Raw genomic sequence first — 15,187 nt, 5'->3', positions numbered from 1 at the left:
TTTTTCACATCTCTGCCACCACTTAAGTTACAGCAAAACTGCAATGAAGACTGTTCCCTACAAGTGCAACAAGTTCTTCATGATGTCAGAAGAAAGACAGCATTAGAGTAATTGATTTCTTTCATGGATTGGAAGAGTGTTTTCAATATATTTTGATTTTTCTCAAGCGATTCCCCCTTTCTATTTGATTGTACCTGCACTAGATACAAGTGGCAGACACCATTTAAAAGGAAAAGGTCGGGGGGGGGGGGGGCTGTAATTGTCATTATTCTGGTCTGTTGCCATCTCTTCCACCTATGGAAGAAAAAAACCTTTTATTTCATTATGAAAAAGGTTGCAGAAGTGCAATTGATTTTGTTAAGAAGCAAAGACTCATTATTGTTCTGAAGACTCATTCCCTTGGACTCTCTATATAACAAAGAAATAAAATTTAACCCAGCAATTCCTCCACCAGCAAAATTACTTGTAGCTAAAGGAGATCATCCTTTAGAAAGACTTCAAACTGAGTTAAAGTCCTTAGCCAATGAAGAATTTTCTATGACTCCTGGAAATTTACCCCATTAGTTAGTTACTGCCGTTGTTTAAAATGACCATTTTATTACCGGATTGAGAAATATTTGCCCAGGTATTTCTTCATAGACCTAGATATAATTACCTTATTAAGTATCTGTCCATATTTTTCAAATGAGAACTGGGAAATTAAGTATATCATCAAAATTACAGAAGCAACATGGAAAAACAAAATGATAAAAACACCTTCAAACTATGCATATCAGTTCTCTATACTGGAATACAAAACATGATTTCAGTAGGATTAGCTATCCAGCTATTCACACATTACTGCCTCCATCATGGAAAAGATGTTTGGGGTTTTTTTGCAAATGCTTGTACTTAAAAGGGAACAAAATATTTAAATATTTTGTATTAAAGTGAAGACAGATTGCTTTGTAAAATTGTCCCCCAAAATATTTGAGCAAGTAAGACAATAAGTCTTTGACCCACAAAACAGAAGACACTTAAAATTATTTGTGCCTGTGAGTAGAGTATTTCACTGTTGTTCGTAAGTGAAGTCAATGGTATTAGTCTTTTGAGCAGAACAATTTTTGCTACATACCTTAACATTCCCAGCCTTTCTCCACTATTTAAACATAATGTATTTGAAATTTTAGGACTGCAAGCAAGCACAGGACTGTGTCTGTGATCTGCAGAGAAGGGAAGGATGGAGGGAAGGAGAGATGGATGGGGGGAAGGGAGATAAAAATTTCTCCAGTTACTAGCAACTCTCCTGGCGGGGAGCTGAAACGGGTGGAACAGACCCAGCCCTTGGCTGGCAGGTGCATGTGAGCAGGCACCTCCTTAGCTGAGACGCTGAGGTATTCCCAGCTGGTGCTGTGTGCTGCTGCAGCCTCGGGCTGACAGGCAGCGCCTGCGGTGCTCGACCACCCTCCGGTCGTATCGCTCCAAGTCCAACCAGGCAGCATGGGAATTACAACCACAGCCAGCTGGGAGCTGTTAGATCTCTTTGTTAGACAGGTGATGTTACAGCTTAGGCACTGAAAGAGGGGATCGGTGACCAAATCAAGGGGTGTAAAGGGTCAACGTCAATGAATTGAAATGAGAAACATAATCAGAAAATAAAACTGGTATTTGAAATTTTAAAAAAATTACACTTAGTGCAGTGTTTCATTTAAAGGCTTTTACAGTCAGAATACTCTGCTTCTTTGCCAAAAATATTTACCCTGATTTTGCAAATATCCTGTCATGCCTCCACAAGATAAAACTAGTGAAATAAGTCATACAACAACACTAACAATTTTTGTGATGTGTTTTTCAATGCTATTGCGTTGCTTATTTACAGTAACTTGGCTGTTTAGAGCTATTGCATTGCAGACCTGACATTTTGTAAAACTGCTTCATGATTCTGTTAAACAGAAACAAGTAGAAGCCCAGAAAATTAACTGGCCAATTTAGAATGGGTGGCTGAGATGACAAAAGCAGAGCAAATAGTAAAATGAAAAGTAACTAAAGCAATTTTCATTACTTCACCAACACAGAGAGACATAGAGGAAACTTCTGTTACCATGACTCAAAGAAATTACAGAAATAGCTTCATTTTAAGCCAGCAAGTGTGACTGACCACATGAACAGTTATTAATGGAATTTCTTCTAGACATAGAGCAGTCTGCTTTGAGAACGAAACCCAGAAAACAAGTGGTGATGGAGCTGAAAAGGGTCTTTCAGAAAACAGTTTAAAACACTCCTGTCTTTCTGCATCCATGACGCTGCAGTTCCAGGCAGAGGAAAATGCAGCTCTGACAATCCCTAGTGGCAGCTGTGACATGACCAGGGTCAGATCCTGAGCCACTACCCCTTGCACTAAAAGATCCCAGCAGATACCTCCAACTAGTTGTCACTGAACAGGCAACGATGTGACCCATTGACAACAATTTTTTCCTATGCTTTCTGACGTACATGCCATCAATACTAAAATAATAGAGTAGGATGAAGGCAAGAGACCTATTTCATCTCCAACATAATGTTATAGGCAGCTAACTGAATTTTTTATGTTGTTCCAACTATTTCCAATATTCTTTCACAAAAATAGTGTGAGCCTATGGTTAGTGAAAAACAAAACAAAAACCTTTGATTCTTCACAAAAATCCCCAAACAGGACATTCTTCTCACCACTTTGTGTGAGGTTTTTTTTTCCCCTATCGGTTTTTGTGTTCATTTTGAAACATTTGAAATGTAGCTGAAAGCCTTTGGTACCAGAAACAATTTTGTTCTGGTAACAAACTTTGTTCTAAAATGTAAAGAGTGGGCAGAAGTAAACCTTCGCTGGTTAGGGAGCATTAAGAGCATTACAGAAACATCTAAGAACCTTGCAGGTATGGGAAAAAGCAGAGATACTAGGGACCACACTAGGACCATGGCTGCTGTGTGATTAATTGCTCATAAAGGCTGAAAAGACAGGAGCGGATGAAGACTACAACCGAGACAGAAGCAGCTAAAACACTCAAACCTGGTAGGGAACCTGATAACCTGGTAACACAATTCTGCATGAAGTTACACTCATGCCTCACTGCACTCAGTGCTCAATTCCAGCACTGCTGGGGTTTTTTACTGTTGTAGATTTTATTCCCCACTCTAATTATCATGAATAAGGTAATGATTAATGCTGCAAAGCAAAGACTGATGTTCAGTGCTGACACAACATCAGCATGTGAATCCCTGAATCTGTCAACAAGGAACATGATAAGATACAAGTGACTGAATAGACTGAAATAATAATAATACACTAAAACTAAAAAATGGGATTCAGAACCAAAACCTGTGATACTACATAGATTTATCACACCGTACTTTTGAAGAGCTACTTGTAAGACCTTCTCCTGGCTCATCTCTATTTCATAGGAGGTTCATCGAAACGGTTGGGGAGATTTTCATATATGCTGCAGGATCTATATCATTGCATGCATTTCTCAGGATATTGGCAAGTAACAGTTCAGGAAGCCCTATATTTGGGGTAAGAAGACTCATTTTGATAGAGTTTACTTAAGGCCAGGCTTTGTACACCATCTCTTAATAGTTCCAAAAGATGAGTGTTGCATCGCCAAAATACTGGTTTCTTTACTAAAACCTTTGTAAATCTTCAAATTAATTTTATCTCTTATCCCCAAATTTACACAGACTTCTTCCCATTCTTTCCCATTCCTTCCAGGGACATTTTTCTGAATGCTAATGAGCATCTCTATTCCCTTTTATTCTTAGGTCACTAGAGTGATCCTTGAATAAAACTCGCTTTCAGGTTGTGTAAGTCTAGATCAGTTTTATCATTTCTCAACACTGGTGGCTACTTTCTCCTGAATTTCCTGAATCATAATTGATGTTTTTATCTTGTTTCATTCATTTATAGGCTCTAAGCTGTTCAATCTCTTCAGAATATGTCTCAACCTGAAATAAAGGTCAATATTGTCTAAATAGCTGTTGCAGGCAGTGATGAGCTATGAAGATGTATGTTAGGAAAATTAATGAAACTGTACATAATGGTCTGAAAATCACATCCCAGAAAACCCCTGTAAAATCTTGCATTTTTATTGGAATCTCAACAAAATTCAGCAGCTTACTGAAATGTTAAAAAGAGCTACTACAGCTAGATAATTATATGGCTCTTCACTACCATAAAAAAAAACCTCTGTACCATGCCTATTGAAAAAGATTGAAATCCTTCCTTCAACTCTAAGTGACACTAGATCAGGCACAAGCTAGAAAAAATCATATAGCTCACAGTGTTACACACTTTTTCATCCCTCACTGTGAGATGGACTCAACAGAGGGCTCTCATTACAACACTGCTTAAAGCAGAAGGTAGCAACCTTCCCTTTCTCCAGCTGTTAATCTGACCCACAAAAACCTTTTCACAGATGACCATCCCTCCAGCTGATAACGTACCAGTGAGTCCTCAGAAAGCAGCAACAACTAGGATATAAGCTCAGCTATGAACTCATGCTCCAGTATTTCACAATGGGCTTTGCACTTATGTCATGCTGAAAGAGCTCTCTCTGAGACACTGGAGAGAAAAAGGCAGTGACTCTTGAAGATCAGTAAGCACTCTGGAAGTGTTTCTTCAGTTCAGAAACGTTGCTCGCTTTGTCACCTATCCCATTTATTCTAATGCCTTTAATCATGCTGTGAAATGCAGTCTTTCACATGTCACGTTAGCTCTGAGAGAAAACCTAACAGCTCTAAAGGTAGCACTCGAAAAGCCTGTAGCCTATTTTAAATGTAGCTCTCTTTCCTCCATCTAGATTTCCCTTCCTCTCAGATCAAGCTGTAAACTCTTGGGGGAACCCTGTTTGTCCAGTGCCCCAGAGCAACATCCCAGCCCTTAGCACCAGCATTCAGAAATAGCAAAAACCCTTTAAAATACTGCTCTTCCTCCAGGTCCATGGTATGCTTTAATTTCTCAACCTATACGTTTCCACAACCAGCACATCCTGCAGTTATTACTTTGGTATTCTTTAATGTCATCAGCATTCAAAAGCATTTTTTGAGTAATGCAGCAGTTTGCAAGATGTGTGTCATTTCAGTGGCTTGTGACAAGGGAGTCAGGAACTGCTGTAGGTTCTGGGAAAAACAACATGGATATTCATCCATTCCTTCCTTCTCACCGCCCCCCACTATGCATCCCACCCTTCCCCATCCCACACCCTACCCATTCCAGTTACCAGAGGAGCCTTGAGCCACTACCGCGGGCACCAAGTGGACTAGCTGGATCGCACCAGGGAAACTGTCCTGGCCACTGTGCCAGAAGCAGGCCCTGCAGATGCTCTCATTAGCTAACTGATACTGATCCACTTCTAGTGGCGGGGATGGCTGTATTCATATAGGACACTCTGGCAAATTGTCATAAAACAAAAACCATGCTTACATAGCACCAAAGACCAGCTAAGGCCGCTTCTATTTCCTCAGCAACAAAAAGCAGACGGGACAGTGGCCATGCAACACACAAGCAAGGAATCATCTTGAGAGTTTATGCGTCTGGGCACAGAAAGCGCCATATAATCAGTGCATAGAGGTAAGCAAAAATATTACTTATGATACCATCAGACTTAGATACTGGATTTTTATAAGTCACCAGCCAGGGGTTAGCCCTGCTTCTGCAACACTTGCGGTGACAGAAAATTCCTCTGCAGTCCTTAAAGGGCCAATATGCGTGCAATAAAACATATTTCATAACTAGAGAGCTCTGACCTACCTTGAGGCTGTTTTTCAGGAGCAGCTCGTTTGTGACTATATGAGTTTGCACTGGCGATCTGTTAGTGCGGTACATGATTTTTAGGACAATATTATCAGTTTGTTAACTGAGGAGAAGAAATTTTGTGGGAGGAGGACATCTAGTGATATGATATATATTTACATGCTTAGCTGTTTCCATGCACAGCTGAGCTAGAAAGCTACTGAGTTACAGAGGATTGTAAGAGTATTAAAAATGTGCAGGTGTGCAGCTGACTTTGCTAGAAAATAGTGGACTTGGGGATTTGATAGGACAGCATCCAAAACAACAGCAGCAATTTAACCACATGATTCTGAAATCAACCTTTTCGAAATTAAATGTTGCGAAGATTTAGTGATTATTGCCACACTTCTCACCTACAGTGATGCCATCTCCAAACGTGGGTTTATACTGGCACTAATCACCACCTACACAATTCCTGCAGAATGACCATTAAAATCACGATACATTTAGTGGCAAAAGCTTCCCATTGAACTACACAGATGCTCAGCATAGCAGCAACTCTGAAATATAGTGATAGTTCTCTTTTTAATATCTTTTTTAAATAGGGTGGGGTTTTTTTAATTCTCCTGAAAGCAAGAATTATTACATCTCAAACTGATAAAAATTCAGAGTAGCTATTCTGCATTGTAACTCACCTGAACTAAGGTTTTATCAGTGAAACACTGGAAATTCAAAACTATAGACAGACAAATACAATAACAATCATAATAGTCATTGTTAGTACATGCTCTTGAACTGAATATTACTTGGAGAAAAAAATGCCATATATCACCAATGTAAAACAAATATCAGTATCAAAGTCATGTGAAACCATTAACATCTGCATTTATACCATTTCCAGAGCAATATCAAAATATTCCTTTCATATTTTTCAGAATAAAACAAAGATATTATGGTAAAATAATAAAATAATTAAGGAAAAGAGTCAATTAACCATTTACAAGAAAAAAAAATACATTATTGCAGATGTTGGTTGAATAAGGACTGATATCTTTTTATAGCCATAGAGAAAGTCTACAAAGACACACATTTGTTTATATATATTTCTTTGTTGTTTTGTAATTTAGGGGCTAAAACTAGCTGCACCAGTAAATCTATAGATGCACCTTGAACATGCTGTTTTTTCTATTGTACTAGCAGTATGAATAGCATGTCCCATAAAATCCACTTCCATGCCTGATACAGAAGTATTATCTTCAAAGGATATTGCCAAAAATGCACTTGCACTGTAGAGGAAACAAGAGTTGTTCATTGAGATTGCTCCCTTCAATGAGACGTATAAAAAAGAAAGTACCCACAGCTGAGATAGCTTCCGATTTCAGCTTCCGATTTCAGCTTTTGTATGGGTATGCATGGGAGAATACCTCCATAATTCGTATTACTAGCATTACAGAAAGAAATTATGATTAAAAAAATAATCAGAACACCATATTTAGGAAACAGCTCCCGGAAAAGCCATGCCATAGCGGAAATACCAGAACATCTGAGCAGCTGTGCTGCACTGCATGTTGCTACTAGCAAACATCTCTCTAGTCTGGGGATCGCCACCTCATACTCTGTTTTGGAGGGCAGACACATTCTCGGGGTCTTGCCCAAATTCACTCAGGAAGCTCATGACTGAGTAGGAAATAATGAGATAACCACCGAGTCTGTCCAGCCTCTTTATAGTAAGCTGGATTTCTCCTGCACAACTTCAGTTTGTGAAAAAAAAAACCTGCTGATTGATAGCATACAGTCCTTTGTGAATGTGTTTGCACTAAGCTGGTAACCGTCTGGGCTGCAGTTATGTATGTGTGCTACAGGCAAATACCAATACAAGCAAATCTCAAAGTCACGGGGCACATCCAGAAGGATTAAAACATTTGTTCAAGTCATATTAAGTAATCACAGCCCTGACTCTGGATTGAAACCCAACCGTTTGTACTAGAACAAAACCCAAACTCAAAATGGACTTATTTTAAGAATAGCTTATATTGGCAAGTCCAATACAGTATGAACATTATAAACCTAGATATTCATGGATAATATCAGAAGTAATAAAAAGTCATATCAAGGCAAGAAATTACCTGCTATCTACTTTGATAGTTAGCTGATTATTGCTGTAGCTACGGACTTACACAAAGACAGTTCTCAGTATTTCAATGCCAACTTAACACTTCCGATAAGCAGCACACGTGGGTGCACTGCTTCAGTCTTCTTCATAAGAATCATAAGCTGGTGGAATATTCCTCAGGAGTTTTTCAAAACCTCTTAGAAAAATCTATCTAGTAACCATAGTACTGAAGCTACTGTGGTTTTTATGCAAATAGTTCTATATTGCCTGATAGAGCTGTGAAAAGCTTTGTTATCCATTGAACTAGAAAAAAAACCCCATTATTCATTTCAATTCTTTCCCTTGCTTCCTCTATTTCAATTATTCACACACTTTATACACCTTTCTCTCAGGCTCTGAAGGTGCTGACCCAGAACTGGGAACAGAAGATTTGTGGGAAGGCAAGTCCTAACGGGGCTGAGCTGGTTAGATTGCACAGGATTGCACACGGCAGAGCACAAAACTGATGCTGTTATGACAATATGGTAGTATTAATGACTGAATTTGTGAATCAGTTTGTACTGCATACATTTACCACGATGAAAAATAAATTAGGTTTTCAATGAGAAGATATGGAAATGTGAAGACTTTAGAGGTTTAGGGCAACACAATGAATAAATACAAAATAGTTTGCTTTTCAACATGTTATTTATCAAATTTTTTTACTGCTTTTAAATACTGTCTTCATATTCAGAGTATCATCTATTTTTGCTAATAGCAAAATTTTAACTGGAACAGAAATATTTGTTGTATTTTATTCCAAGTCATACACTGAAAGAATTAGGAAATACAACTTCAGTAGAAATAAAGTCAGATAGAAAGGAAACCCTTCTTTTATCCCATTGCAGACTGCAAAGCTAGTGTTTTTCTCAATTTATGCTACTGGAGTTTATTAGCCTGGAGACCATCTGAAGACATCCTTAAGGAAATCAGTTGAATCCTGTACTATTGCCTATTGTTGCATTTCCTCAATAATTAATACTGGTATACAAAGCATATGACCATTTTTTATAGAGAGAAAATGACTCTAAATTTAGTCTAAAAGACTAAAATTCTTTCATTTTAGCTGACATAGCCCACTGAAGTTGGCAGCAGCAAGAACACTGAGCAACTTTTTAAGGAAAAGTAAGGCTGGGTGCCTTTCAGTCTTATTACCATAAATTATTCTTAAACTCCATTGATCACTGAAATAAAAATCCCATTTCCCTTACACACTGACAATTTCTTTCAGGGAGAGGGAAAGTTTCTTTGTCATGCAGAAAATTTTCATTCCAAAGTTTTCTAAACAAAATTGGCATTGACATTGCTGTGATTATTACAGCCAAGCTTCTGATTTTTAATATTTTCAATCTGACAGATTTATTTCTTCTCAAATAAAAAAAAAAAATCCTTCTAAGAATAAAAATATATAGCTTCCTTATATTTCCTGATTCTGAAAGGTGCCAGGTGCCAAGCTGTGAACATAAGGAAATTGAAGACCCTTGAGGGTGACCTTAAGAACCACAAAGGTGGGGAATTGTGATATAGTGGTTTAGGCAATTTCATTGCAGCTGCTTGGCGCTAGAAAAATGAGAAATGGGTTTTCTATTACTAAATATAATGAATTCCCTTTCTGTCCTGTCACAAATTGTCAAACTTCATTAATGAGAAGAAAGATGTGGTGCATACATATATAAGGGGTAATATGAATATACATATTTAAAATGGAGAAATGCTGCATATTGATACAGGATTCTTTCTCTCTATCAGATATTGCATAATTCTTTCTAAATAAGATATTTCAAAATTAGCCAACATAGCAATGTAACACAACTTCTATATCTTCAAAGCAATTTGCTATTATTTGCAAAAAACAGCTACATGTTTTTCAGGTGCATAGATGCAGGTCAGTGGCTGCATTTCAGAGTAATATTTAAACCACATTTAACTTTAAAGTTGTGGGTATCCAATGGAACAAGGCAACTGCTTTCAGTTAGAATTAGGTTTAAATATTTTGGTTAATCAGGGCATAAAATACATCATCATTTAATAATAAAATGACTTGCACTTTTAATTTTCTTTGCAATTACATTAAACTCAGCATGGCTCAGTTGGATTTTGAGGGGAGCAACGGCTGTCTTTTATCCTTTTATGCAATATATGAATAAATGTACTGTCAATAAGAAATGCTCAGACTTCACTTGATAATCACTGTAAAATACTCATAAATAGCATTTAATCTGGAGTTATGACAATAACAAAACTGAAGGAACACACCCCATGCAAATTTCGATTTATCCCCATCCTTAAGCCTAGACTTTTGCTAGTTAGACTATTCTGGGGATGAAGGAGATGATGGGAATCATCCAGGACCCTACATCTACATATTCCATAGAGCTCTATTAACCCAGCAGACACCCTGAGGGACAATATGAGCTTATGCATATCTTATAGGCAGGATGAGTTCCCCTGCAACCCACAACCCTTTCTGGCACAAGACCCAACTTACATTTCTCAACTCTATTGAGAACAAATTATACCTCAACTTTCCAGAATGTAAAAGTAGTATTTAGATATTTAGTAATAGCAAGACTGCTGCAACTACAGAAATGAAGTGTGTCATACACTTCTATGGTCCTTCTTGGCAAGTAAAACACGGTGGATTTCTTCTGTACAAAACTGTATGAAAAAAAGGGATGCTGGAAGTCATTGAGCAATGAAAACATCTAATGTCATAGTAGAAAAAGTGTTTCATAGCAATTCAAAATATCCTACTGATAGGAAACCTGAAACTGCAAGCTCTGAACCAGAGGCAGCAGAGAAGTCTGACCATCTGGAAAAGAGTTTTTCTTTATTCTTCACTTGGGTAGACTAACATAGCTCATTTGCAGTATGTGCTCAGAAACCCTGCAGCCTCAGGTCTTGTATCTCTGTATTCTGGTCACGTCCTCTCCTCCAACAGACCCTGCTCACAAAGTACCAGCTCTTGAGGTTCGCTGAAAGTATCTGAAAGTGAGGACTTCTTTCTCTCTGAGCTGTTCTGCAATCACAGACTCCACAGGAGGTTGTGTCCCTGTATCTAACCTCTTTACTCTACCCAAATCCTCCACAACATTAATTAGATTGATGCTGTACTAGAAAGGATTTTTTTTTTTGTCTTCTCTGCAGTTGCCTCAGAAGTGTCAAAGCTACATCAAACCTCATCACTGGATGTGCTCCATGGCCTCCCTCAGGGCTTCTGAGGTCCATCTGTCCTCAGCCTACACATCCAACCTTTCTTCCAGTGGAAACTAAGGCAGAACAGACGCAGCAGGAGGTTGTTCAAATGCACCCAGCTGTTAGTTGTGTGCAAAGTCAGCGCAGCAGCCTTCCGGTTTAAACATAGCCAAAGGGGTTTTGCAAATTACTTATCAACTTCAGAAATTTTACGTTAGTACTTTTCCCTCTGTTATATGCTTAGAGCATTGCTCTGTCCCATTTATGCAGGACATGCTCATTTCTGCTGCTTACTCAGCAATCCTGAATTTGAGAGACAGTCTAGAAAATCTAGTAAAGTTTTAAGTTCTGAAAATTAAAACAGAAACAGAATATTTGCATGCAGTAATAAATAGGAAATCTAAATTTCAGTTCTGCAGAGAAAGATTATTCCATCTTCCTGAAGCATGCAGGAGTCCGTTGCTGTTTGGGCCCACCTCCACCTAATGCTCTTTTAAGCAAAGCAGGCTTAATTATCTAAGTAAGTGTCAATTATGTTACAGTGTGTATAATGTCAGGTATTTTTCACATATGCCTAGCCATATTGGAGATGTTACACAAACAAATGCAGTTATACATGTCTGAGAAAGGGAAGACCCGCCCCCCCCCCCCCCGTAAACCCAGTTCAAGTCACCAGTAACTCTGCTAAAATTAACAGAATTGAAAAGTAGTGAAATCAGGATCTATTAAAGGTAAAGGACTTGTTCTTAGACTGAATGTCCTTAGGAAACCAAAGATGCCTCACTATTAATTTTTAAGAGCAGCTATTGTTTGGTCCTTCTGGTTTTCATATACTCATGAAACTGAAATTAGTCCTTTTAACTGAAGATACCAGCCAAGATTCTCACCTGGTACAATACCACAAAAAGCAATCAATCAGCCACATTTAAACATTACTACCTGTCAATATTAGGGCAATTGGATCTACTTACATTACGATTATAAAGCAGTAGTACAGCAACTGTCTTGCATGCAGTTGTGTGCATACAAACAGAAACAGCAGCCGTTGTCAGTGGCAAAGTTATTTTCAGATGTGTCTCAGTGTTACCTGTAGAGACCTCTAGTGGAGAAAGAGCAGCAAGGCTCCAATTTCTTCCAAAACCACGGAATTGGATGGACTTCTAATTTTTTAAATCAATCTGCTAATCCGTCAGCGCTCTAAACAGATGACTGCTTTTTAGCGTAACGAGTTCAAAAGAGCGGTGAAAGAGAAGCACCAGGAGATGAGCAGAAGTCGGCAGTTTGTACTGAGCAGGATGGCAGTCCGCTGGTGGTACACCCATGCGTGCAAGGCGGATCTCCCCAGCATCCGGGCTCAGAAGCTCAGTCTGCCTGGCAGCCGGCCCCCGGATCCCAGTCTCCCCTGTTGCTGGTGCCTGAACATAGGAGACCCCAAGGCCACAGCCCCACTCCAGTTGCTGGTACAGACCATTTCACCAGCACGCAGGTGTGCGGATGTGCAGACACCCAGAGCTGGCCAGGACTGCAGATGCTATGGGTCTCTCCAGCAGCTGGCTGGGACTCTCCCAGGCCATTTCACCTACTCCCTGGCTGGTCATGCTTGCTCTGTGCTAGTGCTCACACACTCACTTGCACACCCATGCTCACTCCAGCCGCTGTCACCAGGGGAAGATACACCCCTGTGGCCCGTGGTCCTGAGGTTCCAGGGGCTGGCACTTGATTTCAGTCACTCTGGTCTCCCCAGTGGCTGGCAGCCAGGCACAGGGCCAACTCTGACCCCTGGTCTGACTCCAGTCACTGCCACCCAGGCTCCCCCCCGTCCCCTCCCCCCCAGCGAATGGAGAGTCCCTCATCCAGAAGAAGTGTTAGAAAGGGTTTTAATAAGAAGACAGGACAGACTGCACTGATCAGGCACAGGGCATGGCCAGAGAAGCATACATGCAACAAGCCCTTTTACTCCCTTATGTCTTTGTTTTCCCCACACTTGTTTCTCCCCAAACCATCTAAATCCCTCCTTTTCCTCACCTTTGGTTTCCCCCTAAGCATCCCATAATAAGTCCTGTGCAATCCCAAAATGCTCTTGCCTTGCATCCCATAATGTGTGTCCCATTTCCTTAGGCAGCAACCTCCCTTAGTCCAGAAGGTGCTCCAGGGTTGACTCATCATGATGGGTGTCACACCTGGGACACCAGGGCTGAGGGTCTCCTGGGACAGCCCTGGGAGGGACCAGACAGGGTGTCCCCTCCTCTGAATCCGCAGTTCTCATTCCTGTCTGTCTTTGTGTATCCCTGTGCTTCTCTGGGCTTGTGGAGATGGGCCTTTGATGGGCTGATGGCTCCTGAGATGGGCCTGGGAGCAACACGGATGGGTATTATTTGCCCCCCCCCCCCCCCCCCCAGCATTGTCTCCCTCTGCTCCTTTGTGGCTGTGCACAGGAGCTTTTATGGCATAACCTAAAAGACAATACATTTATACTTGGATTGTATTTAGAATGACTTATAAATATAATGTCTCATCAAAGTCCTTTTAAGAAATATCAAAATAAATGTTGTCAGAATTTCCTTCACTTTTTTCAAAAATGTCTACATTAAAGTCAAATAAAAGCTTATGCTGAATTTGTTAAAAGCAAAAAGTTAAAGCATACCACATTTTCTAAATGGAGTATTTTGCTTGTTTAAAAGTACCTTGTTCAAAACAAATACCTTGTTTGGAACTCATCAGATATGTAAATCTGAAAAAAAACCGAACAATTATATCCATTTTTCCACCCTTTTGCCTTGATTTTTTTCCATTCAAGCAAATAAACCAAGAAGAGACCTTGCAATGTTCCCTGAATATGACCCATCTTGGCTGTATGATATCCTCTAGCAAAAATGAGGCTCCCTATCAGGAAACCAGGACTGAGACCCCACGTCCTGTAAGAGCAGCTCAGGCTCCATCAGCCAGACCATCCCTATCAAGTGTAACTACTTCTGTGGGGTAGCAGGCAAGCAAGGGGTGGCACTCCTGAGGATCTGCTGCTTCTGAGCTACTGTGATCTATTCAGTGAATTTCAATGAATTTGCTTTCCAGTTCGAGTATCGTTTCCCAGTTATACAAAACTGAATAAAAGAAAGAAAGACCATAAACATTTCTCTACTGCTACACTAAATGCGTGTATTGGTATTCTTAGAAAGTAGAGAGCTTTCTAGGAATAGGCATATATTTATGCATACTTGTGTTATTCACTATACTCCTATGAACAGCTCAAAGGTCATCTCTAAACGATCTTACAGACTACATCTTCCACTTGGAAACAGAAGTACAGCGAGAAATGACGTTGCTTTACTATAAAGATAAGAGAACATGTTGGGACAGCCTGAAGCAATAAACTCCCCTCCTCCCTGTAAATAACAATGGTGCCAACATAGTAATAACTGTTCAAAACATTAACATGAGAATGTACAGAACAGTTTTGCTAAGAGTCAAAGGTAACAAGTCAATAAATAATTCACACTGCTACACTTATTTAAATTGTATTTCCTGTTTCCTAGGGACACAACATAACTTGGGTAACACTTTCTGATAAATGACAGATTGTCTCCATAGAGTTGTGGAAACGGGGTTCTGCCAAATACTGTTAACTACAGCAAAATTAGTGCTTAAGATAAAAACCAATGGGCACTTTTTTTTTTTTTGTCAAAGTTCTCATGTTAAACCAACCCAATCCGACATAGTTAAAAATGGAGCAAGTAGTATAAATGCAGAATTACAAAGAAATTCTGTATCAAATAATGTGCTGAAAGGACAAGCACAGAAGACTGATTTTATTTTCTGTGGATTTTCATAGAAATAAAAATTTAAGTTATTTTCATCAAAGTTTGACATAACCCTGGGATATCACAAATAGCAGTTCTATACCATAGAAATTGCATCATGTCACTAATAAACTACCTCACTTGGAACTGCCAGGTTGTAGCTCATTTTAGCTGGTATGATAAAGAAACATACAGGGACTTCTAAGAGAAGGCGATCTTACTAACAGTTACATGTTGACCAGACCTTGTCCCAGATTTTTATTTTCCTTAATTGTTATTACAGAGTGGTGTATTTCACTGACC

The sequence above is a fragment of the Platalea leucorodia genome, assembly GCF_965183815.1.
Source record: "Platalea leucorodia genome assembly, chromosome: 1".
Taxonomy (NCBI): domain Eukaryota; kingdom Metazoa; phylum Chordata; class Aves; order Pelecaniformes; family Threskiornithidae; genus Platalea; species Platalea leucorodia.
Note: the sequence above shows the minus strand (reverse complement) of the source record.